Consider the following 25,884-nt stretch of genomic DNA (forward strand, 5'->3'; position numbering starts at 1 on the left):
AGGAGTAGGCCATACTGGCCCTCGAGCCTGCTCCGCCATTCAATAAGATCATGGCTGATCATCGACCTCAACTCCCCTTTCCCGCCCGATCTCCATATCCCTTGATTCCCCTAGAGTCCAAAAATCAACCTATCTCAGCCTTGAATATACTCAACTATACTCAAGACAGAGATTGATAGATTTTTGGATAATAAGGGAGCCAAGAGATGTGGGGATAGTGCGGGAAGGAGGAGTTGCGGTAGAAGATCAGCCATGATCTTATTGAATGGCGGTGCAGTCCCGAAGGGCCGAATGGCCTACTCCTGCTCCTATTTTTTTATGTTCTTATGTAAGTCAGGCAGCAGGATTTAAATGAGGCCCAGGAATTAAAATACCCCGAACCTTATTTTTGGAGTTGAGGGTGAGCTTCTCACCACATAGACCAGTTGGGCCGAATGGTCTGTTTCTGGGCTATAACTTCAATACCAATGTCAATGTCAACTCACACTCCTGCTCCTCGCCTAAACCTGGCCCGGAGTTAAAATCACAGTCCATGGTTTGTGGATGGAACAGGCTTGAGGAGCCAAAAGGTTTCTTTTATTCTGTAATTTCTCAGATTCTTAAAACCTTTTGGAACATAAGAAAAGAATGTTTTGCCACAGGGGGTGGCTGAACTGTAAAACATTGCATTTTGTTGGACAAAATGGGATACCTATTGGAGCCTAGAAAGCTACAGGAATATCGTGAGAGAACATGGCAGTGGGATTAGCTCTGGATTGCTCTCGCAAAGAACTGGCACAGGCACGATGGGCTGAATGATGCTGTAAAACCCCTATAATTCTATGGTCCTCTGGCTGGCTCCAGAATTCAAAAACAGGATACAACGTTTGCTAGTGGACAGGCACAAAATGCCCTCAAAAAAAGCTAAAGGAATGTTGGCCTTTATCTCAAGGGAGTTGGAATCTAAAGGGGAGGAAGTGATGCTTCAGTAGTATAAAGCCTCGGTCAGACCCCATCTGGAGTACTGCGCTCAATTTTAGAAACCGCACCTCCAGAAGGATATGTTGGCCTTGGAGAGGGTGCCGTGCAGGTTCACCAGAATGATACCGGGGCTAAAAGGGTTAAATTTTGAGGACAGGTTGCATAGACTTGTTTTGTATTCCCTTGAGTATGGAAGATTGAGGGGTGAGCTGATTGAGGTGTTTAAAATGTTAAAAGAATTTGATAAGAGTAAATGGAGTTGAGATGCAGATCAGCCTTGATCTGATTGAATGGTGGAGCAGGCTCCAGGGGCTGAATAGCCTATTCCTGTTCCTAATGTTCTTAGGCTACCTTTATCTCTCAGTTGATTTTCTCACCAAAGCTCTGTTCAAATCTGTCTCAAAAGTACTGATGTCATCAGCCTGATCCATTACTCAACAGAACACCCACAACCCCAACCCCCCCAAACATGAAATTGTACATTTCCAATATTGATGTCACTCGAATCTAGTCCTTGAACATTTCCTTTGTTCTCCAGTGTCAGCTGTGGCTCAGTTGGTAGCACCCTCGCCTCTGAGGCAGAAGGTTGTGGGTTCATAGTCCCACTCCAGGGACTTGAGCACATAAAGCTAGGCTGACACTCCAGTGCAGTGCTGAGGGAGTGCTGCACTGTCGGAGGTGCCGTCTTTTGGACAAGATGTTAAACCGAGGCCCCGTCTGCTCTCTCAGATGGATGTTAAAGATCCCATGGCACTATTTTGAAGAAGAGCAGGGGAGTTATCCCCAGTGTCCTGGCCAATATTTATCCCTCAACCAACATAACAAAAACAGAATGGCCCAGAAATTCGGGTCGGGGGCTTCCCGCGGGTGCAAGCCTCCGACCTGCACTTACCTAGCGCGCCGGCCGTTGTGCTGTGGGCCCGCCTGGGATTCCGATCCTGGGCCTCTTCCAACTGCCGACGCGCAGTGCTTGCGTATCCCAGGGGTGCAGTTAGTTCAAAGCGTCCCCTGAGATCACGTGGGCCATGGAGAGCCAATCGTAGCAAGGAATCTGTATTCATAGATTTGACAGGAAGAGCTGTCAAATCTATGAATACAATTCAGCCCCAAAACATCACTAAAACTTCAAATAATTTTTTTTTTTTAATCACATTTTTAAAATAACTATAAATTACATAAAATAACTATTTTAAACAATAATTTAAATTTTTGAAAAAATTAATTACAGTTTCTAACGGGGCTAAAAATAAACTTACCTTTCTTTAAAGTATTTATAAAAATAATAAACCTGTGGAAAAAAATGTTTTAATTTAACTTAATTCACCACTTACCTTGTTAAAAGCAGGCCTTGCGACTGCTTTTTACAAGTGTACCTCCTGGAGACTTACCCTCCCGGAGAAACCTGTAAAAAATACAGAAGTTCCAGGCGTACGCGCTGCCTCTCCGGCGCACGCATTCGACCTGTGAACCCCTTCCTTTAAGGGAACGGAAGTTCCGGTTTCCCGCGCATGCGCAGTGCATGCACAAAACCGGCACTTTCGTTGGGCCTACGCATGAGTACCCAGCGCGTACTCACCCGTGGGGACCCAAAGTTCTGGCCCAATAATACCTGGTCATTATCACATTGTTGTTTGTGGGAGCTTGCTGTGCGCACATTGGCTGCCGCGTTTCCCACATTACAACAGTGACTCCACTTCAAAAAGTACTTCATTGGCTGTAAAGCGCTTTGAGACGTCTGGTGATCGTGAAAGATGCTATATAAATGCAAGTCTTTCTTTTCTTTACCAGCAAGCTGCTCCTGTAAGAGAGCCAAAAGGCTTTGCAGTGTCACATGGACACTGACAGTCATTACATACTGATCTGCAACACTAGCCTTGCACTCAAGTGATTCATATTCAGTAACAATGGGGACAACTTCACAAAATCATGCTCCCAGCAGGGAGCCTCGCACGCACAAAGCTCAAATCAAGAACATGTGCTCCATGATTCTCCATCAAAATTACTGGATGGGAAACCGTGCTCAAATTCCCAATGTGCATTCCTAACAGTGTAATTACATAAAATCAGCCCTATTGTCGACTGTGGCTCAGTGTTAGTTCCGTCACCTTTGATTCAGAAGGTTGTGGGTTCAAACCCCACTCCACAGTACAGAATCTAGGCTGGCACTTCAGTGCAGTACTGAGGAAGTGCGATACTGTCAGAGGTGCCATCTTTCAGATAAGATGTTAAGTCAATGCTCTCATCAGGTGAAAGATCCCATGGTGCTGTTTCGAAAAAGAGCAGGGGAGTTCTCCCCGGTGTCCTGGCCAACATTTATCCTTCAACCAACACCTAAAACAGATGATTTGCTCATTATCTCATTGCTGTTTATGGGACATTGCTGTGTGCAACTTGGCTGCTGCATTTTCTACATTGCAACGGTGACTACACTACCAAAGCACTTTGGGATGTCAGGACACGAAAGGAGCTATAGAAATGGAAAAAGGAGCAATCCCCATTTATTCTCCTGCGTAACAAAAGTGACTGCACTCTCGAGTAATTGAATGAATGCAAAGTGTTTTGGGATGTTTCTGAGATGGTATAATGGGCTATATAAATGCAAATCCTTTTTTCTTTATTACATAGAATTTAAATGAACTGAATTCTTTTCCACTAACTCCCATTGAATAGAATTCGAATCAGGCAAATAGCCTCGCCATTCATTCCTGTTATAGAGATTCCCGATGGACCAAACCCTTTCCTACTCATTCACATGTTATCAAATTCTGAGATCCTAAACAAAACACGTTCCTCAGTAATCTGGTTTGTGACACACTGTGCACTATCCAATGTCAAACTTCAGTTTGAAACAGCAGCACATTCAACAAGACTGATATCTCTATCTGTGTTTTTACTCTGAGTTTTCGATTTGCAAGTGGGCCCTGCCACTGGCTAAGTGATTAAACGGACTGTGACACAAAAACTCTTAAATTGGTTTTGTTTAATTCACAGTTTCTAGACAACCCTTGTGTGAGTAGAAATTATCTTAGAGCACTGGTAATTCACCTATTGGATTTAACTGTATTAAATGCTGGAGTGAGGCAGATATAATCTGTCTTCATAGCCGTCAACCAACACGCCAAACAAACAGATTGGGGGCGATTTTCGGCAGCGTGTTTAGGCACTAACGATCCTGCGAGGCGGCCAAGGTGGGGTCTTGAGCTGAAACACGGCTTAGCCCGCGTTTAAAAAAAGACTTACATTTCTATAGCGCATTTCACGACCACCAGATGTCTCAAAGCACTTTACAGCCAATGAAGTAGTTTTGGAGTGTAGTCACCGTTGTAATGTGGGAAACGCGGCAGCCAATTTGCGCACAGCAAGGTCCCACAAACAGCAATGTGATAAAATGAGCTTGTATTCCTTGGAATATAAATTGTGAAGAGGTGATTTGATTGAGATTTTTAGGATTTTGAAAGGAATTGATGCGGTAGATAGAGTGAAACTTTTTCTGCTGGTGGGGGAGTCTAGGACAAGGTGACAGAACCTTAAAATCAGAGCCAGGCCATTCAGGAGAGAAGTTAGGAAACATTTCTTCATACAAAGGGTGGTAGAAGTATGGAACCCTCTCCCACAAAAAGCAGTAGATGCTAGCTCAATTAATAATTTCAAATCTGAGATCGATAGATATTTGCTAGCCAAGAGTATTAAGGAATATGGAGCCAAGACTGATGGATGGAAATAGGATACAGATCAGCCATGATTTCATTGAATGGCGGAACAGGCTCAAGGGGCTGAATGGCCTCCTCCTGTTCCTATGTTCCTCTGTATCTAACCCGTGCTGTACCTGCCCTGGGAGTGTTTGATGGGACAGTGTAGAGGGAGCTTTACTATGTATCTAACCCGTGCTGTACCTGCCCTGGGAGTGTTTGATGGGACAGTGTAGAGGGAGCTTTACTCTGTATCCAACCCGTGCTGTACCTGACCTGCGAGTGTTTGATGGGACAGTGTAGAGGGAGCTTTATGCCATATCTAACCCGTGCTGTACCTGACCTGGGAGTGTTTGATGGGACAGTGCAGAGGGAGCTTTACTCTGTATCTAACCCGTGCCGTACCTGTCCTGGGAGTGTTTGATGGGAGAGTGTACAGGGAGATTTACTCTGTATCTAACCCGTGCTGTACCTGCCCTGGGAGTGTTTGATGGGACAGTGTAGAGTGAGCTTTACTCTGTATCTAACCCGTGCTGTACCTGTCCTGGGAGTGTTTGATGGGACAGTGTGAAGGGAGCTTTACTCTGTATCTAACCCGTGCTGTGCCTGCCCTGGGAGTGTTTGATGGGACAGTGTAGAGGGAGCTTTACTCTGTATCTAACCTGTGCTGTACCTGCCCTGGGAGTGTTTGATGGGGCAGTGTAGAGGGAGCATTACTCTGTATCTAACCCGTGCTGTACCTGCCCTGGCAGAATTTGATCGGACAGTTTAGAGGGAGCTTTACTCTGTATCTAACCCGTGCTGTACTTGCCCAGGGAGTGTTTGATGGGACAGTGTACAGGGAGATTTACTCTGTATCTAACCCGTGCTGTACCTGCCCTGGTAGTGTTTGATGGGACAGGGTAGAGGGAGCTTTACTCTGTATCCAACCCGTGCTGTACCTGACCTGGTAGTGTTTGATGGGACAGGGTAGAGGGAGCTTTACTCTGTATCCAACCCGTGCTGTACCTGACCTGGGAGTGTTTGATGGGACAGTGTACATAACATAAGAACATAAGAAATAAGAGCAGGAGTGGGCCAATCGGCCCCTCGAGCCTGCTCCACCATTCAATAAGATCATGGCTGATCTGATCCTAACCTCAAATCTTCTATCACTGTGCATCCACCCGAACCCATGTGATCTCCCGGGAGAGGCGAAAAACCAGATAAAGACCCAATGGCCAATTTGGGAGAAGAAAATCTGGGAAATTCCTCTCCGACCCATCGAGGCGATCGAAATTCTTCCAGGAGATCACTCTGTCCCTATATTTTCTACAGTACTTACCTTCTGTAAAGGCGATCTCCACCCCAGCCAGGAACAGGAATAAAACCATCTCCTGAAATCTAACACAGAATTAGAACACAGTAGGAGCAGAACCAGGCTACACGGCCCCTGGGCCCACTCCACTACCCACAGGGCCATGACCATTCCGAACCTAGACTCATGTCCAATTTCCTGCCCGCTCCCCGTAACCCTTAATTCCCTTTACTTCTAGGAAACTATCTATTTCTGTTTTAAATTTATTTAATGATGTAGCTTCCACAGCTTTCTGGGGCAGCAAATTCCACAAACCTACCACCCTCTGAGTGAAGAAGTTTCTCCTCATCTCAGTTTTGAAAGAGCAGCCCCTTATTTTAAGATTATGCCCCCTAGTTCTAGTTTCACCCATCATTGGGAACATCCTCCCCGCATCCACCCGATCAAGCCCCTTCACAATCTTATATGTTTCAATAAGATCACCTCTCATTCTTCTGAACTCCAATGAGTAGAGTCCCAATCTACTCAACCTCTCCTCATATGACCACCCCCTCATCCCCGGGATTATCCGAGTGAACCTTCTTTGTACTGACTCGAGAGCAAGTATGTCTTTTCTTAAGTATGGACACCAAAACTGTATGCAGTATTCCAGGTGCGGTCTCACCAATACCTTGTACAACTGCAGCAATACCTCCCTGTTTTTATATTCCATCCCCCTAGCAATAAAAGCCAACATTCCATTGGCCTTCTTGATCACTTGCTGCACCTGCATACTAACTTTTTGAGTTTCGTGCACCAGGACCTCCAGATCCCTTTGTACTACAGTACTTTCCAGTTTCTTGCCATTAAGATAATAACTTGCTCTATGATTTTTCCTGCCAAAGTGCACAACCTCACACTTTCCAGTATTGTATTCCATCTGCCAAATCTCTGCCCACTTACTTAGCCTGTCTATGTCCCTTTGCAGGTTTTTTATGTCCTCCTCACTCACTACTTTCCGTCCCATCTTTGTATCATCTGCAAACTTTGATATGTTACACTCGGTCCCCTCCTCCAAATCGTTAATATAGATTGTAAAGAGTTGGGGACCCAGCACTGACCCCTGCGGAACACCACTAGTTACTGGATGCCAATCTGAGAACGAACCATTTATCCCAACTCTCTGCTTTCTGTTAGAGAGCCAATCCTCCACCCACGCCAGAATATTACCCCCAATCCCGTGATTTTTTATCTTGAGCAATAATCTTTTGTGTGGCACCTTGTCAAATGCCTTTTGGAAGTCTAAATACACTATGTCCACTGGTTCCCCTTTATCCACCCTGTATGTTACTTCCTCAAAAAACTCCAGCAAATTTGTCAAACATAACTTCCCCTTCATGAAACCATGCTGAGTTTGTCCTATTAAATTATGTTTATCCAAATGTCCCGTTACTGTCTCCTTAATAATGGACTCTAACATTTTACCAACCACAGATGTTAGGCTAACAGGTCTATAGTTTCCAGCCTTCTGCCTACTACCCTTTTTAAATAAGGGTGGTACATTAGCAGTTTTCCAATCTGCCGGGACCTTTGCTGAGTCCAGTGAGTTTTGGAAAATTATTACCAATGCATCCACAATCCCTACCGTTACTTCCCTCAAGACCCTAGGATGCAAGCCATCAGGTCCAGGGGATTTATCCGCCTTGAGTCCCATTATTTTACCAAGTACCACTTCATTAGTGATTTTAATCATATTTAGTTCCTCCCCCCCTAGAGCCCCCTGTTTGTCCAGTGTTGGGATATTCTTAGTGTCATCTACTGTAAAGACTGATACAAAATAATTGTTCAGTGTTTTTGCCATCTCCATGTTTCCCACCATTAATTTCCCGGTCTCATCCTCTAAGGGACCAACATTTACTTTAGCCACCTTTTTTCTTTTTATATAACTATAGAAACTTTTACTGTCTGTGTTTATATTTTTTGTTAATTTACTTTCATAATCTATCTTCCCTTTCTTAATCAATCTTTTAGTTATTTTTTGCTGTCTTTTAAAGACTTCCCAATCTTCCATCCTCCCACTAGATTTGGCTACCTTATATGCCCCTGTTTTTAGTCGGATACTATCCTTAATTACTTTACTTAGCCACGGATGGCTATCTTTTCTTTTACACCCTTTTTTCCTCAGTGGAATATATGTAGAGGGAGCTTTACTCTGTATCTAACCCATGCTGTACCTGTCCTGGGAGTGTTTGATGGGACAGTGTAGAGGGAGTTTTACTCTGTATCTAACCCGTGCCGTACCTGTCCTGAGAGTGTTTGATGGGACAGTGTAGAGGGAGTTTTACTCTGTATCTAACCCATACTGAACCTGCCCTGGGAGTGTTTGATAGGACAGTGTAGAGGGAGCTTTACTCTGTATCTAACCCATGCCGTACCTGTCCTGGGAGTGTTTGATGGGACAGTGTAGAGGGAGTTTTACTCTGTATCTAACCAGTACTGTACCTGCCCTGGGAGTGTTTGATGGGACAGTGCAGAGGGAGCTTTACTCTGTATCTAACCCGTGCTGTACCTGCCCTGGGAGTGTTTGATGGGACAGTGTAGAGGGAGCTTTACCCTGTATCTAACCCGTACTGTACCTGCCCTGGGAGTGTTTGATGGGACAGTGTAGAGGGAGCTTTACTCTGTATCTAACCCGTGCTGTACCTGCCCTGGGAGTGTTTGATGGGACAGTGTACAGGGAGATTTATTCTGTATCTAACCCGTGCTGTACCTGCCCTGGGAGTGTTTGATGGGACAGTGTAGAGGGAGCTTTACTATGTATCTAACCCGTGCTGTACCTGCCCTGGGAGTGTTTGATGGGACAGTGTAGAGGGAGCTTTACACTGGGCCCTGCCGTGTGCATATCGTTCCTGGCTGCCATTTTTCTGTTCAGTAGTCGCGGGCCAAGACTGGTTGCCCTACATTGAAGCTCCTTGTTGGCTTCTCATGGATGTGCTGGAATTGCTTACTCTCAACATCTCTTCGTACGTTTGGTCTGAGCAAATCCAGGTGAGATCTTAACCTTCGGTTAAAGAACATCATGGCTGGGGCCTGGTTGGTGACTGCATGTGTCGCATTCCGGTAGGCGAACAGGAAATTGTCCACCTTGTGCTGCAGCGGAATGTTGTCATTGTACATAGTCTTTATTGCCTTCTTAAAGGTTTGTACAAACCTCTCAGCCAATCCATTTGTATTTTCCGGATCCATTCACGTCCCAGTAATGGTGGTCCTCCATCTTGCAATACATACAGGTCTAGTTTTTGTGTTTCCTTACCGTTCTATATGACGGTCACCCTTATTTTTCCTTTGGGGTCGACTTTTTGCCCCGTGTACGTCTTCAAAATAATTTTTGTGTCTCTCAAGGGTATGTGTGAGAATAGCCGCTCGTAGTCCCGTCGGTTTATGACTGTTAGGGCTGATCCTGTGTCCAATTCCATCTTTACCTGGACTCCTGCTATCTTGAGAGTGACCCAAATGGTTCGGTGATCCTCCGTTGTGATCACATTATGTAGTTTCAGACAACTCAGTTCCCTGCTTTCGGAATCGTTATCACTCTTTTGTTCGTCTGAACTATTCTCCGTTATCTTATGTACCTTCTTGTACTTTCCTTTGGTCGGTTTCTTATTGCTGGTTTTCTTTCCCGACCTGCAGACTCGTGCTATGTGTCCTACTTTTCCACACTGTCTGCACACTTTGTCTTTGAACCAGCAATCATTCTGGTCGTGTGTTGTTCTGCCGCAGCGATAGCACTTCTCTGTTCCATATGACATTTCCTTTGTGCCATATTCTTGCAATTCTCGAGTCTCTGCTGGATGACTGGGCAGTTGCCCGTGGTCGACGCCCGAGTCTCTGGCCTTGACCTCCAATCCACTGATCTCCAGGAACGAATCCCCGGGAGGTGATGCAGAGTTGCAGGTAGGTTCGAACCTGCCTCGTCGCCAATGTTGCGTCCGTGTATAAGAAGACACAGACTGCAGAGAACGGTACAACAGGTGTTTACTCAATGTGGCTCACACTGCAACTGATCTGTACAGATTACTACTCAGTGTTATATACAGGTGTGGTCACTGCCGGTACTGCAGTATACATGAGCTGTAAAACATAGTTTCCCCCTTAAAGGTATATACATTACAGTACCTGCCCTGGGAGTGTTTGATGAGACAGTGTAGAGGGAGCTTTACTCTGAATCTAACCTGTGCTGTACCTGCCCTGGGAGTGTGTGATGGGACAGTGTAGAGGGAGCTTTACTCTGTATCTAACCCATGCTGTGCCTGCCCCGGGAGTGTTTGATGGGACAGTGTAGAGGGAGTTTTACTTTGTATCTAACCCGTGCTGTACCTGCCCTGGGAGTGTTTGATGAGACAGTGTAGAGGGAGCTTTACTCTGAATCTAACCCGTGCTGTACCTGCCCTGGGAGTGTTTGATGAGACAGTGTAGAGGGAGCTTTACTCTGAATCTAACCCGTGCTGTATCTGCCCTGGGAGTGTGTGATGGGACAGTGTAGAGGGAGCTTTACTCTGTATCTAACCCGTGCTGTACCTGCCCTGGGAGTGTTTGATGGGACAGTGTAGAGGGAGCTTTACTCTGTATCTAACCCGTGCTGTACCTGCCCTGGGAGTGTTTGATGGGACAGTGTAGAGGGAGCTTTACTCTGTATCTAACCCGTGCTGTACCTGCCCTGGGAGTGTTGGTGGTGGCACTATGTCAAAGAATGGAAATTGACTTCCAATGAGGGAGTGTGCTGAAAGGTACTCCAGTCCCACTGGAATCAGTGTTGAGCTCTGGTCTTGTTTGTTTGATTTTAAACATCCTTAAACAGGATCTGCCCACAGGAGCTTGTTTACAAAGTTGGCAAGATGTGAAACAAGTCAAATACCATAACAAAGCCACATTCCCTGTGAGCGCGAGTACACTCTGTTTGTTCCGCAGATAACAGAGGAAGCCTCTCTTGTACAGACCGCTGAAGGGCTGTTACGCTTTTGATTTTAATTCCGTGGCCTCCACACTTACATTGGGGAAATGGCTGTTTGGAGCTTCAACGTGCTGTGCTGCAGAATGAGGACTCACATGCCGAATTCCACGCTGAGCCCCTAATCTAAACCAGACTTGGCTTCGTGGTAGCATTTTCGCCTCGCCTCTGAGTCAAAAGGTCGTGGGTTCAGAGACCCACTCCAGAGGCTTGAGTGCATGCTGTTTATTTTGTGTGTGGATGTACCCTTGTGCCTTGGTATATTTTATCTACATTACAGGAGGTGTCAGCTGTGGCTCAGTGGTAGCACTCCCGCCTCTGAGTCGGAAGGTCAGGGGTTGAAGTCCCACTCCAGAGACTTCAGCGCATAATCTCCGCTGACGCTCCAGTGCAGCACTCCCTCAGTGCTGCACTGTCAGAGGTGCTGCCTTTCAGATGAGACATTAAACTGAGGCCCTGTCTACCCTCTCTGGTGGGCGCAAACGATCCCATGGTACTGTTTAGCAGAAGAGCAGGGTAGTTCTCCCTGGTGTCTTGGTCAATATTTATCCCTCAAAATCACAACACCATTGAAAAAAACAGATTTTCTAGTCATTATCACATTGCTGTTTGTGGGAGCTTGCTGTGCACAAATTGGCTGCCGCGTTTCCTACATTACAACAGTGACTGCACTTCAAAGGGTGGCTGTAAAGCGCTTTGGGACAGCCTGAGTTTGTGAAAGACGCTATAGAAATGGAAGTTCTTTCTTTATTTTGGGGAGTGAACATCAGGTTTCTTCATAGGGAGAGAAATAAAACCGTCTAGCAGTGGAACAGGCCTGGGTCCAGCTGTTGTTGGCTACTCACACACTCACTAGGAGATGCTGCTTGACTTGAGGAGATCAATGAACTAGAAAGGAAAGAAGTATTTATGAGGCCCTTTACAATTATTTCCTCGGGTTGGCTGGACCAAAGCCTTGGTGGCCTTTGTGTTCCAAATAGTTTTGTTAGGTGAGGGTATCAAGATATATGGAGCAAAAGCAGAACAATAGAGTTGAGGTGCAGATCGATCATGACCTAATTGAATGGCGGAGCAGACTCAAGGGGCTGAATGGCCTGAATCTGTTCCTAACATTCCGAATCAAATTATTGACTCTTTGAAGGGCTTTGAATATTTTAATTGCAGACTCAAATCGGGCATTAAAACTTGTGACGTTCCAACTTCATGGTGGCGATAACACGCAAACAGTCTTACTTCACGTTTGGTTAATACTGAGGCTTCACACAGATGTGCAATATGACCGTGATGGAATGACATCCATCCGGTATCAAGTTATAGGGATTTCTGTATTGTACATCTGCATTCGAATTTGTAGTCAAGACAGTGAGATTTTTACAATGGAAACCATGTCTGTTGAGAATTTATAAGCCTGAGGCTAGGCCCCTTCTGAGTACACCAGACATCCTTGACTATGAAAACATTGAGGGAGAGAGGAATGTGAAGCCAGATTACCATTCTACTCTTGTCATATCCTTTTCCCCTACTCACTCACTGGTACAAGGTCATATCCATAAGCATAAAAGCATTGCATATTACGCTCTGGAATTCCCTCCCGAGCCCCTCTGCCTCTCTACCTCTCTCTCCCCCCTTTAAGGTCCTGCTTGAAAGTCACCACTCTGACCAAGCTTTTAGTCCCACTTCCAAATATCTCCTTCTTTGTCTCAGCCTCCATTTTTCTCCGATTACCCTTCTGTGAAGCACCTTGCAACGATTTTGTACTTTAACGGCGCTATACATATGCAAATTGTTGTTGTTATCGTAGAGCAAGCTCTGTTTGAAGCTTTCTCTTGGAGCCAACATTGTAACATATGTTCTTCCTATGTTACTGTAGGCCTAGAACGGCAGCCTGAACCAGAGCAAGCCGGCACCTCACACCACTTTGCATCAATCTCAACGATATTTGCAAGCACCAGCTATGCATAGTGGGGTAGATTTTGAATGCCCTGGCCTGGCATTAACGGGGCAGTAACGGCCTCAAAATGGGCCTTAGGGCGATGTGCCGACTCCATTTTGAAAAGGGGCTACTGCCGGGCGTCCAAAGCGCCTGCCTGTTTTAGGCAATAGGCCCCTTTTAATATGGAAATCGGGGTCCTATGATGTAAATAGGGCTCCTGTTTGCCATTTTAGGGTGGAACTGATCGGAGGCTGTGCAATGCACACTCCGACCAGTTCCAGGGCGATGGAAGGGGAGAGGCCCGGCAAAGTTAAGTCTGGAATTATTTTTGTGGGCCCCAGAGGAGCAGGAGGGCACCCCTGGGGCCCCACAAAAGTAATCTGGGCGCTGCAGCCCGTACCCCCCCACCCTCCACGATCGTGACCCCCCCCCCCCCGCACAAGCACCGTACCTTGCTGGCGGCAACTTTGGCCCAATGGTCAGACTTCAACCTGGCGAGCTGCACCGGGACGCACGTTTGGCGCCCTGCAGCTCACCTGCCAAAATTAATTGAGGCCGGGGCCTCAAAATCACAGGAGGGTCTCTTCACTGCTGGAGTGGGTGGCCAGCCAAAAATCAAAATCTACCTCAGTAAGTTTGAAGCAGTGGCTCCAGGTAAGTCACAGTGCACAAGGTGGTGTTAACAGACGAGGAGCAGGAATCTGCTGGAAACACTCAGCAGGTCAAGCAGCATCCGTAGAGAGAGAAACAGAGTTAACGTTTCAGGTCTGTGACCCTTTGTCAGAACTGGAAAAAGTTAGAGATGTAACAGGTTTTAAGCAGGTACAGAGGCAGGGAAAGTGGGGAGGGGAGGATAGAACAAAAGGGACGGTCTGTGCTAGAGTAGAAGGCAGGAGTGGTTAAATGTTGCAAATGGGGATGGCAGAATCATCAACAGCTGCCATGTGGAAAAATCGGGGCAGAGGTGATGGTGTGAAATTGTTGAACTCGATGTTGAGTCCAGAAGGCTGTAAAGTGCCCAATCGAAAGATGAGGTGCTGTGCCCCGAGCTTACGTTGAGCTTCGTTGGAACAGTGTAAGAGGCCGAGGACGGAGAGATCAGAGTGGGAGTGGAGGAGAGAATTAAAGTGACAGGCGACTGGAAGCTCGGGGTTACGCTTCCGGACTGAACGGAGGTGCGGAACACTTAGGCGCTTTCTTCTTCTTTCTTCTTAGGCAGTCCCTCGGAACCGAGGATGACTTGCTTCCACATTAAAAATGAGTTCTCAGGTGACCGATGAGTCCAATGCGGGACCTACAGTCTCTGTCACAGGTGGGGCAGACGGTGGTTGAAGGGGCGGGTGGGTGGGGTGCTTGGGTTGACGTGCGCTCCTTCCGCTCCTTGCGCTTGGCTTCCGCTTGCACCAGGCGAAGAGACTCAAGGTATTCGGCGCCTTCCCAGATGCTTCTCCTCCACTTTGTACGGTCTTGGGCCAAGGATTCCCAGGTGTCGGTGGGGATGTTGCACTTTTTCAAGGAGGCTTTGAGGGTGTCCTTGAAGCGTTTCGTCTGCCCACCTGGGGCTCTCTTGCCGTGTCGGAGCGTTTGTTTTGGGAGCCCCGTATCGGGCATGCGGACGATGTGACCTGTCCATCGGAACTGATCGAGCGTGGTCAAAGCTTCGATGCTGGGGATGTTGGCCTGGGCAAGAACAGTGACGTTGGTGCGCCTATCCTGCCAATCCTGCTTAGGCACCTTACAGTCTTCTGGACTCAACATTGAGTTCAACAATTTCAGACTGTAACCGCTGCCCCTACTTTTTCAGGCGGCAGCTGTTGATGATTCTGCCATTCCCATTTGTAACATTTAATCTCTCCTGCCTCCCAGCCTATCCCAGACCGTCTCTTTTGTTCTTTTCTCTCCACCCCCCCCCCCCCACCCCCACTTTCCCTGCCTCTGCACCTGCTTAAAACCTGTTGCATCTCTTAACTTTTTCCAGTTCTGACAAAGGGTCGCAGAGCTGAACCGTTGACTCTGTTTCTCTCCCCGCGATGCTGCCTGACCTGCTGAGCATTTCCAGCATTTTCTGTTGTTATTTCAGATTGCCAGCATCCGCAGTATTTCGCTGTTGTAGCAGGAATCTGCTGCCTGGAGGGACTGTGCCAACCTCTTGTACCCTGGTAAAACCAGCAGTGCAGGAAATTGGGCAGTCCAGCAATGCTCCTGTGGCTTTTCAATGGGAAAGGAGATGAAAGTGCTCAGAAACGCATCAGGCACCTGCTTGGTACATCTATGGGCAGAAAATGGGTTGATACAACAACAACAACTTGTCTTTATATAGCGCCTTTAACGTAGTACAACGTCCCAAGGCGCTGCACAGGAGTATTTTAAGACAAAAAATTTGACACCGATCCACATAATTAGAGCAGGTGACCAAAAGCTTAGCCAAAGAGGTAGGTTTTAAGGAGCGTCTTAAAGGAGGAAAGAGAGGTAGCGAGGCGGAGAGGTTTAGGCAGGGAATTCCAGAGCTTAGGGCCTAGGCAACAGAAGGCACGGCCACCAAAGGTTGAGCGATTATACTCAGGGATCTTCAAGAGGGCAGAATTAGAGGAGCGCAGATATCTCGGGGGGGTTGTGGGGCTGAAGGAGATTACAGAGGTAGGAAGGGGCGAGACCATGGTGGGATTTGAAAACAAGGATGAGAATTTTGAAATCGAGGCGCTGCTTAACCGGGAGCCAATGTAGGTCAGCGAGCACGGGGGTGATGGGTGAATGGGACTTGGTGCGAGTTAGGACACGGGCAGCCGAGTTTTGGATGACCTCAAGTTTACGCAGGGTGGAATGTGGGAGGCCAGTCAGGAGTGCATTGGAATAGTCAAGTCTAGAGGTAACAAAGGCATGGATGAGGGTTTCAGCAGCGGATGAGCTGAGGCAAGGACGGAGACGGGCGATGTTCCGGAGATGGAAGTAAGCTTTGTTATGCTGCAGATATGTGGTCAGAAGCTCATTTCAGGGTCAAATATGACACCAAGGTTGCGAACAGTGTGGTTCAGCCTCAGACAGATGTTAGGGAGAGGGATGAAGTCAGTGGCTAGGGAACGGAGTTTGTGGCGGGGGACCGAAAACAATGGCTTCGGTTTTCCCAATATTTAATTGGAGAAAATTTTTGCTCATCCAGTACTGTATGTCGGACAAGCAGTCTGACATATTTAGATGCATCAGATGATCTCGAGGCTGACCTGGAAGGAGTCAGAGACATACAAATTGAGGGCAGAGGTGACCTTGACTGCCACTGGTAGTGCTGTCTCTGTGGTGGATGTTGGCCGCAAATCTCCTGGCTGAAAATGACGCAGCCAGATTTTATTTTTTGATGTAATATTTTTAACAGCAATGGTGATGCTTTCCACTTGACAGTAAGTCCACAGGAAAATTACTCAGAAAATAGAATCCAAGGATTTTGATATGGTAAACATGGTTTCATACTTTTGGGCCTCATAGATAGACATGTTCATGAGCCTATAAACAATAGTGCTCAGCAAGTATTAAGATGCTTTAGTAGTGATACTGAGGTAGAATCCAGGGTATGTAGACAAAGCAAAAGACATTAGAAGCAGCTGACTGTGCTTGTATTATAGGGTTCGTGATTGGACCAAACTACTAAAGTGCTTGTGCAAACTAAGGTTTTTAAACACAATCTGGCTCCTTAAAGTTAGTACTGGAGTCACCTGTGGTTTGGTGAGTTCCAGTCGAGCGTACAAGAGCAATGGAGATCCTTTTCTTTAGCAGCAGGCCAGATGAAAACAGTCTTTCTGCAGTGTCTAAACGGCAGACACCTACGGAATGCCAAAACATAACACGGCACATTCCAAGCATTCAGCATCAGGACTCGGAGCCCAGGCAAGTAAACGAATTGTCCCAATGCAACAAAAGAAATCCAAATTATCAGCTAACCATATCACCAGCAATTACACCACTTGAACTCTGTCTACAGCTTTGTAACGGGTGGAAGGTTAATTTGACAGACCTGCCTGACTAAACATAGGAACAGGAGGAGGCCATTCAGCTCCTCGAGCCTGCTCCGCCATTCAATTAGGTCATGGCCAATCTGTCCCTCAACACCATTTACCTGCCTTTACTCCATATCCCTTAATATACTTACCTAACAAAAACCTATCGCTCTCAGTTTTGAAAGCTTCAATTGGCCCCCAGCATCCACAGCCTTTTGGGGGAGAGAGTTCCAGATTTCCACTGCCCGTCCTGTGAAAAAGTGCTTCCTGATTTCTCTCATAAATGGCCGAGCTCCAATTTTAAGGATATGTCCCCTTGTTCTGGACTCCCCCACCAGAATAAATAGTTTCTCCTTAACTACCTGATCAAATCCTTTCAACATCTTAAAAACCTTAATCGGATCACCCCTCAATCTTCTAAACTCAAGGAAATACAAGCCAAGTTTATGCACACTGTCCTCATAATTTAAATCTCTGTGTCCCGGTATCATTCTAAACAGAACTCTGGTAGCTATATCAAATTATTTTCAGTAAGGTATTACCGTATTTAAATTAATTACACAGCAGCTCAGGTCAGTCCTGAAGAATAAGAAGGTTGGAAGTACATCTGGGCTGCAACCATTGACACCACATTGTGTAAATCAATGGCTATACCTGGGCTGTAATCACTATGGCTACATTCTGTACCAGTCTTCTACTCCACCCCTGTTTGCAGATTGTTAGTGAATGAAAGGCTGGCCTTGTGGGAATCAGGGCTACCCACCATAGAAACATAGAAGATAGGAGCAGGAGTAGGCCATTCGGCCCCTCGAGCCTGTTCCGCCATTTAATGAGATCATGGCTGATCATCCAAATTCAGTACCCTGTCCCTGCTTTCTCCCCATATCATAAGAACATAAGAACATAAGAAATAGGAGCAGGAGTAGGCCAATCGGCCCTCGAGCCTGCTCCGCCATTCAATAAGATCATGGCTGATCTGATCCTAACCGCCAATCCACTATCACAGAACCATCTCCTGAATCTAACAGAATTAGACACACGAAATAGGAGCAGGATCAGGCTACACAGCCCCTGGGCCCGCTCCGCTACCCACAGGACCATGACCGATCCGAACCTAGACTCATGTCCAAATTCCTGCCAGCTCCCCGTAACACTTAATTCCCTTTAGCCTCAAGAAATATATCTAACTCCTTCTTGATTATATTTAATGAATTGGCCTCAACTTCCTACTGTGGTAGAGAATTCTGCAAGTTCACCACTCTCTGGGTGAAGAAATTCCTCCTCATCTCAGTCCTAAATGGCTTACCCCTCATCCTTAGAATGTGACCCCTGGTTCTGGACTCCCCTGCCATCGGGAACATCCTTCCTGCATCTAGTCTGTCTAGTCCTGTTAGAATTTTATAACTTTCAATGAGATCCCCTCACATTCTTCTGAACTCTAGCGAATATAAGCCTAATCGACACAATCTCTCCTCATACTTCATTCCTGCCATCCCAGGTATCAGTCTGGTGAATCTTTGCTGCACTCTCTCCATGGCAAGAACATCCTTCCTCAGATAAGGTGACCAAAACTGCACACAATACTCAAGCTGTGGTCTCACCAAGGCCCTGTACAACTGCAGCAAGACATCCTTCCTCCTGTACTCGAACCCTCTCGCTATGAAGGCCAACATACCATTTGCCTTCTTAACCGCCTGCTGCACCTGCATGCTTACCTTCAGCGACTGGTGCACAAGGACACCCAGGTCTCGTTGCACTTCCCCTTTTCCCAATCTATTGCCATTCAGATAATAATCTGTCTTCCTGTTTTTGCCACCGAAGTGGATAACCTCGCATTTATCCACATTATACTGCATTTGCCATGCATCTGCCCAATCACCCAACCTGTCCAAATCATACTGGAGTTTCTCTGCATCCTCCTCACAGCACACACGCCCACCCAGCTTTGTGTCATCTGCAAACTTGGAGATATTACATCTAGTTCCCTCATCTAGATCATTTATATATATTGTGAATAGTTGGGTCCTAGCACCGATCCCTGCGGTACCCCACTAGTCACTGCCTGCCACTCGGAAAAAGACCCGTTTATTCCAACTCTTTGCTTCCTGTCTGACAACCAGTTCTCTATCCAAGACAGTACCTTACCCCCAATCCCGTGTGCTTTAGCTTTGCACGCTAATCTCTTATGCGGGACCTTATCGAAAGCCTTCTGAAAGTCCAAATATACCACATCCACTGTTTCTCCCTTATCTATTCCACCAGTTACATCCTCAAAAAATTCCAGTAGATTAGTCAAGCATGATTTACCTTTTGTAAATCCATGCTGACTTTGTCTGATCCTGTCACTGTTTTCCATGTGCACTGTTATTACATCTTTTATAATGGACTCTAGCATTTTCCCCACTACCGATGTCAGGCTTACCGGTCTATAATTCCCCGTTTGCTCTCCACTAACTTTTTAAAATAGTGGGGTTACATTAGCTATCCTCCAATCCATGGGAACTGTTCCAGAGTCTATAGAATTTTGGAAGATGACCAGCAATGCATCTACTATTTCTAGGGCCACTTCCTTAAGTACCCTAGGATGTAGATTATCAGGCCCTGGGGATTTATCAGCCTTCAATCCCGTCAATTTCCCTAACACCATTTCCCTACAAATGCTGATTTCATGCAATTCCTCCCTCTCATCAGACCCTATGTTCCCCGACATCTCTGGGAGGTTATTTTTGTCCTCCTTTGTGAAGACAGAACCAAAGTATGTATTTAATTGGCCTGCCATTCCTTTGTTCCCCATTATAAATTCCCCTGATTCTGACTGCTTCACTTCACCAATCTTTTTCTCTTCACATATCTATAGAAGCTTTTACGTCAGTTTTTATGTTCCCTGCAAGCTTACTCTCATAATCTATTTTCCCCCTCTTAATTAATCCTTTTGTCCTCCTTTGCTGAATCCTAAACTGCTCCCAATCCTCAGGTTTGCTGCTTTCTCTGGCCAAATTATATGTCCTCTCCTTGGATCTTATGCTATCCCTAATTTCCCTTGTTAGCTACGGTTGAGTCACCTTTTTTGTTTTATTATTATGCCAAACAGGGATGAACAAATTCTGTAGTTCACCCATGCGATCTTTAAATGTTTGCCATTGCCTATCCACCGTCAACCCTTTAAGTAACATTCCCCAATCCATCCTAGCCAACTCGTGCCTCATACCATCGTAGTTTCCTTTATTTAAATTCAGGACCCTAGTCTCTGAGTCAAATACTTCACTCTCCATTTTAATGAAGAATTCTATCATATTATGATCGCTCCTCCCCAAGGGGCCTCGCAAACAAGATTGCTAATTAATCCTTTCTCATTACATAATACCCAGTCTAAGATGGCCTGATCTCTAGTTGGTTCCTCGACATATTGGTCCAGGAAACCATCCCGCATACACTCTAGGAATTCCTCCTCCACAGTATTGTTACTAATTTGGTTAGCCCAATCTATATGTAGATTAAAGTCACCCATGATAACTGCTGTGCCCTTATTGCACGCATCTCTAATTGCCCGTTTAATGCCATCCCCAACCTCAGCAATTCTGTTTGGGGGTCTGTATACAACTCCCACTAACGTTTTCTAAACCTTGTTATTTCTCACCTCTGCCCATACAGATTCCACATCATCAGAGCTAATATCCTTCCTTACTATTGTGTTAATCTCCTCTTTAACCAGCAATGCTACCCCACCTCCTTTTCCTTTTTTCCTGTCCTTCCTGAATATTGAATACCCCTGGATGTTGAATTCCCAGTCCTGGTCACCCTGGAGCCATGTCTCCATAATCCCAATTATATCATAACCGTTTACATCTATTTGCACAGCTAATTCATCCACCTTATTACGAATGCTCCTCGCATAAAAGGGGAAAAACTCAGTTGGTTTGTGGCACCTGTTAGCGCCTTAAGAGGGTACTAATGGGGCGCAAAGCAACTAGCACCCAGGAGCGGCGATGTTTGCACCGCTCGCAAAATTAACTAGACATTTTGCGGCGGCGCTAAACACCAGCAGATTGTGACGTCAGTCGAGTGCGCAACGCCCCAGTAGCGCTCCGGACCAGATATTGAGTGGCGCCCCCTGCCTTACCACCTGCTGCTAGCAACGACAGGTTGAGGGGAGCGTTTTGCAGTCAGGAAGGGACAGGGGCAGTGCTATTTAAAGGTGACCGCTTCCTGCCTTTTTTTGTTGGTGACATTTTTGCACCACGCATTCTGAGAGAGAGAGAGAGAGAGAGACTTCTGGAGAGATTCAATGCTGTGTGAAGGAGTTTTGGGTACTGAGCAGCACTTTGCAGGTTTACTTTGATTTGCCCTTCCTTGTATTGATTTAGAAGAGACTGTGGGGGCTGCACTCTGAGCTCTTTCCCTGGGTCTCTCCATTGTTCTTTCCAGCAGATTTGATGTACAGGTCTCTCCAGGCCGAGATTCAAGGCTGTAATGAGCAGGATGTGGATGGAGAGCAAGATCAACCCTTCCCTTTAAGAACTGGCCAGCGCCATTGTGTCTGTGTTCCATTGCTGACTGACATCAAATGAGCTTCGCCAGTGCTCTGAGGTAGCGCCTCGCTCCTCGGCCTTTGCGCCTTAAGACAGGTGTGAAGCGCCTGATTTAGCGTTCCAATCACCTCCAGCAGCGATAAAAGCCAAGTTTGCCGTTGGAGGTGATAATTAGCGCCAGGCGCTAAATTTTGCGCAAGACCGACAATGGCGCCCCAAATGGGGCGATACTGAATTTTTCCCCCAAAGCCTTCAGGCTTGATTTTTTTAACACTCTTAGTCCTTTTAAAATTATTATTTACTGTGGCCCTGTTTGATTTACACCCTTGATTTCTCTGCCTTCCACTTTTGCTTTTCTCCTTCCTGTCTTTTGTTTCTATCCTTGCTTCCCTTTCCTCTGTCTCCCTGCACAGGTTCCCAAACCCCTGCCATTTTAGTTTAAACCCTCCCCAACAGCACTAGCAAACACTCCCCCTAGAACATCGGTTCCGGTCCCACCCAGGTGCAAACCGTCCAGTTTGTACTGGTCCCACCTCCCCCAGAACCGGTTCCAATGTCCCAGGAATTTGAATCTCTCCCCCTTGCACCATTCCTCTAGCCACATATTCATCTGAAATATCCTTCTATTTCTACTCTGACTAGCACATGGCACTGGTAGCAATCCTTTGAGGTCCTATTTTTAAATTTACCTCCTAACTCCCTATATTCAGCTTTTAGGACCTCATCCCATTTTTTACCTATATCGTTGATACCTATATGCACCATGACAGCTGGCTGTTCACCCTCCCCCTCCAGAATGCCCTGCAGCCGCCCCGAGACATCCTTGACCCTTGCACCAGGGAGGCAACATAGCATCCTGGAGTCTCGTTTGGGGCCGCAGAAATGCCTATCTATTCCCCTTACAATAGAACCCCCTATCACTATAGCTATCCCACTCTTTTTCCTCCCATCCTGTGCAGCAGGACCACCCATGGTGCCAGGAAGTTGGCTGCTGCTGCCTTCCCCCGATAAGCCATCTCCCTCAACAATATCCCAAGTGGTATATCTGTTTGAAAGGAGGATGGCCACAGGGGACCCCTGCACTACCTGCCTGCGCCTACTACTCTGCCTGGTGGTCACCCATTCCCTTCCTGCCTGTGCAGCCTTTACCTGCGGTGTGACCAACTCCCTAAACGTGCTATCCATGATGTCCTCAGCATCGCGAATGCTCCAGTATGTATCCATTCGCAGCTCCAGCACCGCAATGCGATCTCTCAGTAGCTGCAGCTGGAAACACTTCCCGCACACATGGTCATCAGGGACAAAGGAAGTGTCCCTGATTTCCCACATAGTGCAGGAGGAGCTAGAATGAGGACCTTGCACTCGCCATTCCCTTAGAACATAAGAACATAAGAAATAGGAGCAGGAGTAGGCCATTTGGCCCCTTGAGCCTGCTCTGCCATTTAATGAGATCATGGCTGATCTGATCTTGGGCTCAGCTCCACTTCCCTGCCCGCTCCCCATAGCCCTTCACTCCCTTATTGTTCAAAAATCTGTCTATCTCCACCTTAAATATATTCAATGACCCAGCCTGCACAGCTCTCTGGGGCAGAGAATTCCAAAGATTCACGACCCTCTGAGAGAAGAAATTCCTCCTCATCTCCGTTTTAAATGGGCGACCCCTTATTCTGAAACTATGCCCCCTAGTTCTAGATTCCCCCATGAAGGGAAACATCTTCACTGCATCTACCTTGTCAAGCCCCCTCAGAATCTTATATGTTTCAATAAGATCACCTCTCAGTCTTCTAAACTCTAATGAGTATAGACCCAACCTGCTCAACCTTTCTTCATAAGTCAAGCCCTTCACCTCGGGAATCAACCTCGTGAACCTTCACTGAACTGCCTCCAATGCAAGTATATCCCTCCTTAAATAGGAATCCCAGTTGATATCCATTTATTTCTTTTGGCCCATGTAAAGGAAGAGAAGGATGAGCAGGGAGATCAGAAATTATTGAGCACATCATATATAATCTTAGGCAGTCCCTTGGAACTGAGGATGACTTCCACGCTAAAAATGAGTTCTCAGGTGACTGATGAGTCCAATGCGGGACCTACAGCCTCTGTCACAGGTGGGGCAGACGGTGGTTGAAGGGGCGGGTGGGTGGGGTGCTTGGGTTGACGTGCGCTCCTTCCGCTGTTTGCGCTTGGCTTCCGCTTGCTCCTGGCAAAGAGACTTGAGGTGTTCGACGCCTTCCTGGATGCTTCTCCTCCACTTTGAGCGGTCTTGGGCCAGGGATTCCCAGGTGTGGGAGGGAATGTTGCACTTTTTCAAGGAGGCTTTGAGGGTGTCCTTGAAGCATTTCCTCTGCCCACCTGGGGCTCTCCTGCCATGCCGGAGCTCCGAGTAGAGCGCTTATTTTGGGAGTCTCGTATCGGGCATGCAGACGATGTGGCCTGTCCATCGGAGCTGATCATGCGTGGTCAAAGCTTCGATGCTGGGGATGTTGGCTTGAGCGAGAGCACTGATGCTGGTGCGCCTATCCTGCCAATGAATTTGCAGGATCTTGCGGAGGCAGCGTTGGTGGTACCTCTCCAGTGCTTTGAGGTGCCTGCTGTACATGGTCCATGACTCTGAAGCATACAGGAGGGCGGGTATCACTACTGCTCTGTAGACCATGAGCTTGGTGCCGGATTTGAGGTCCTGGTCTTCAAACACTCTCTTCCTCAGGCAACCAAAGACTACACTGGCACACTGAAGGCGGTGTTGGACTTCGTCATCGACATCTGCCCTTGTTGACAGTAGGCTCCCGAGGTAGTGGTTACTGAACTAGTAATCCAGAAAACATGGGTGCAAATCCCACCATGGTAGTTTGAGAACTTGAATTCAGTAAAAATTATGGAACAAAAAGCTGGCATCAGCAACAGTAACCATGAACCTGTTGGATTGTTGTAAAACCCCAACTGTTTCACTAATGTCCTTTAGGGAAGGAAAGCTGCTGTCCTTACCCAGTCTGGGCCGATATGTGACTCCAGTCCCACACCAACGTGGTTGGCTCTTAACTGCCCTCTGAAGTGTACCAGCAAGCCACCCAGTTGCATCAAACCACTACAAAGAATTCTGGTGGTCAAGATGGAGGCTCACCACCAGCCTCTCAGGGGAACTAGGGGATGGGCAATAAATGCTGGCCTTGGCAGCGATGCCCACATCCCAAAAATTAACTTTTAAAAATGCATTCGGCAGCAGTCCTAGTCCCTGTTAGCCTGCGAGTGTTTCCACAATTGTGGTGGTTTGATGCATCCTACCTAACATCACCTTGGAGACAGCAATCCATCTGAAGTCCAAAGTCCAAGGAAGAGAGACAGGAGAATGCCAATCAGGAACCATAGGAGGGAGAAGCGGGTGGACCACAGCCCGAACAAAATAAAGGAACCCTAATTACAGAAACCGTCGGCTAAGCTCCAACACAATCTGTTTCCCCTTCTCCTGCCAAAACTATCAAACACCAGCCAGCACTCTCTCCGCCTTTCTTAGTATTCTTCTCACCACTGCCTCACAAATATTGTAATCCTCACTCCACATTTCCTGTGCAGAAAGTCAATTATGCCCCAAATTTGCAAGGTGTCTTTGTACCTAATCCCTGTTTGCATAATCCTTCCCCTTCTTAACAGCTGGTGAAACTATTCATCTCAATGCTTCTGCTGAGTGAAAGGCCTGTGACAGCAGCCTGATTGATGGCTGCCAGATAGATAAACCTATCAGCTAAACACTGGATATCCCCTATCAGATAAACACTGGATACCGCTACTGATAAACGCTGGATACCCCCTATTGATAAACGCTGGATACCCCCTATCAGATAAACACTGGATACCCCCTATCAGATAAACACTGGATACGCCTACTGATAAACGCTGGATGCTCCCTATCAGATAAACACTGGATACGCCTACTGATAAACGCTGGATACCCCCTATTGATAATCGCTGGATACCCCCTATTAGATGAACGCTGGATACCCCCTATCAGATAAACACTGGATACCCCCTACTGATAAATGCTGGATACCGCCTACTGATAAACGCTGGATATCCCCAATCAGATAAACACTGGATACCCCCTACTGATAAACGCTGGATACCCCCTATCAGATAAACACTGGATATCCCCTCTCAGATAAACACTGGATAGCACCTATCAGATAAACACTGGATACCCCATCAGATAAACACTGGATACCCCCTACTGATAAACGCTGGATACCCCCTATCAGATAAACACTGGATACCCCCTACTGATAAACGCTGGATACCCCCTACTGATAAACGCTGGATACCCCCTACTGATAAACGCTGGATACCCCCTACTGATAAACGCTGGATACCCACTATCAGATAAACACTGGATATCCCCTATCAGATAAACACTGGATATCCCCTATCAGATAAACACTGGATATCCCCTATCAGATAAAGACTGGATACCCCCTATTGATAAACGCTGGATACCCCCTACTGATAAACGCT

Source organism: Somniosus microcephalus, chromosome 23, assembly GCF_052327205.1.
Source record: "Somniosus microcephalus isolate GS21.2 chromosome 23, FLI_Smic_1.0, whole genome shotgun sequence".
NCBI lineage: Eukaryota > Metazoa > Chordata > Chondrichthyes > Squaliformes > Somniosidae > Somniosus > Somniosus microcephalus.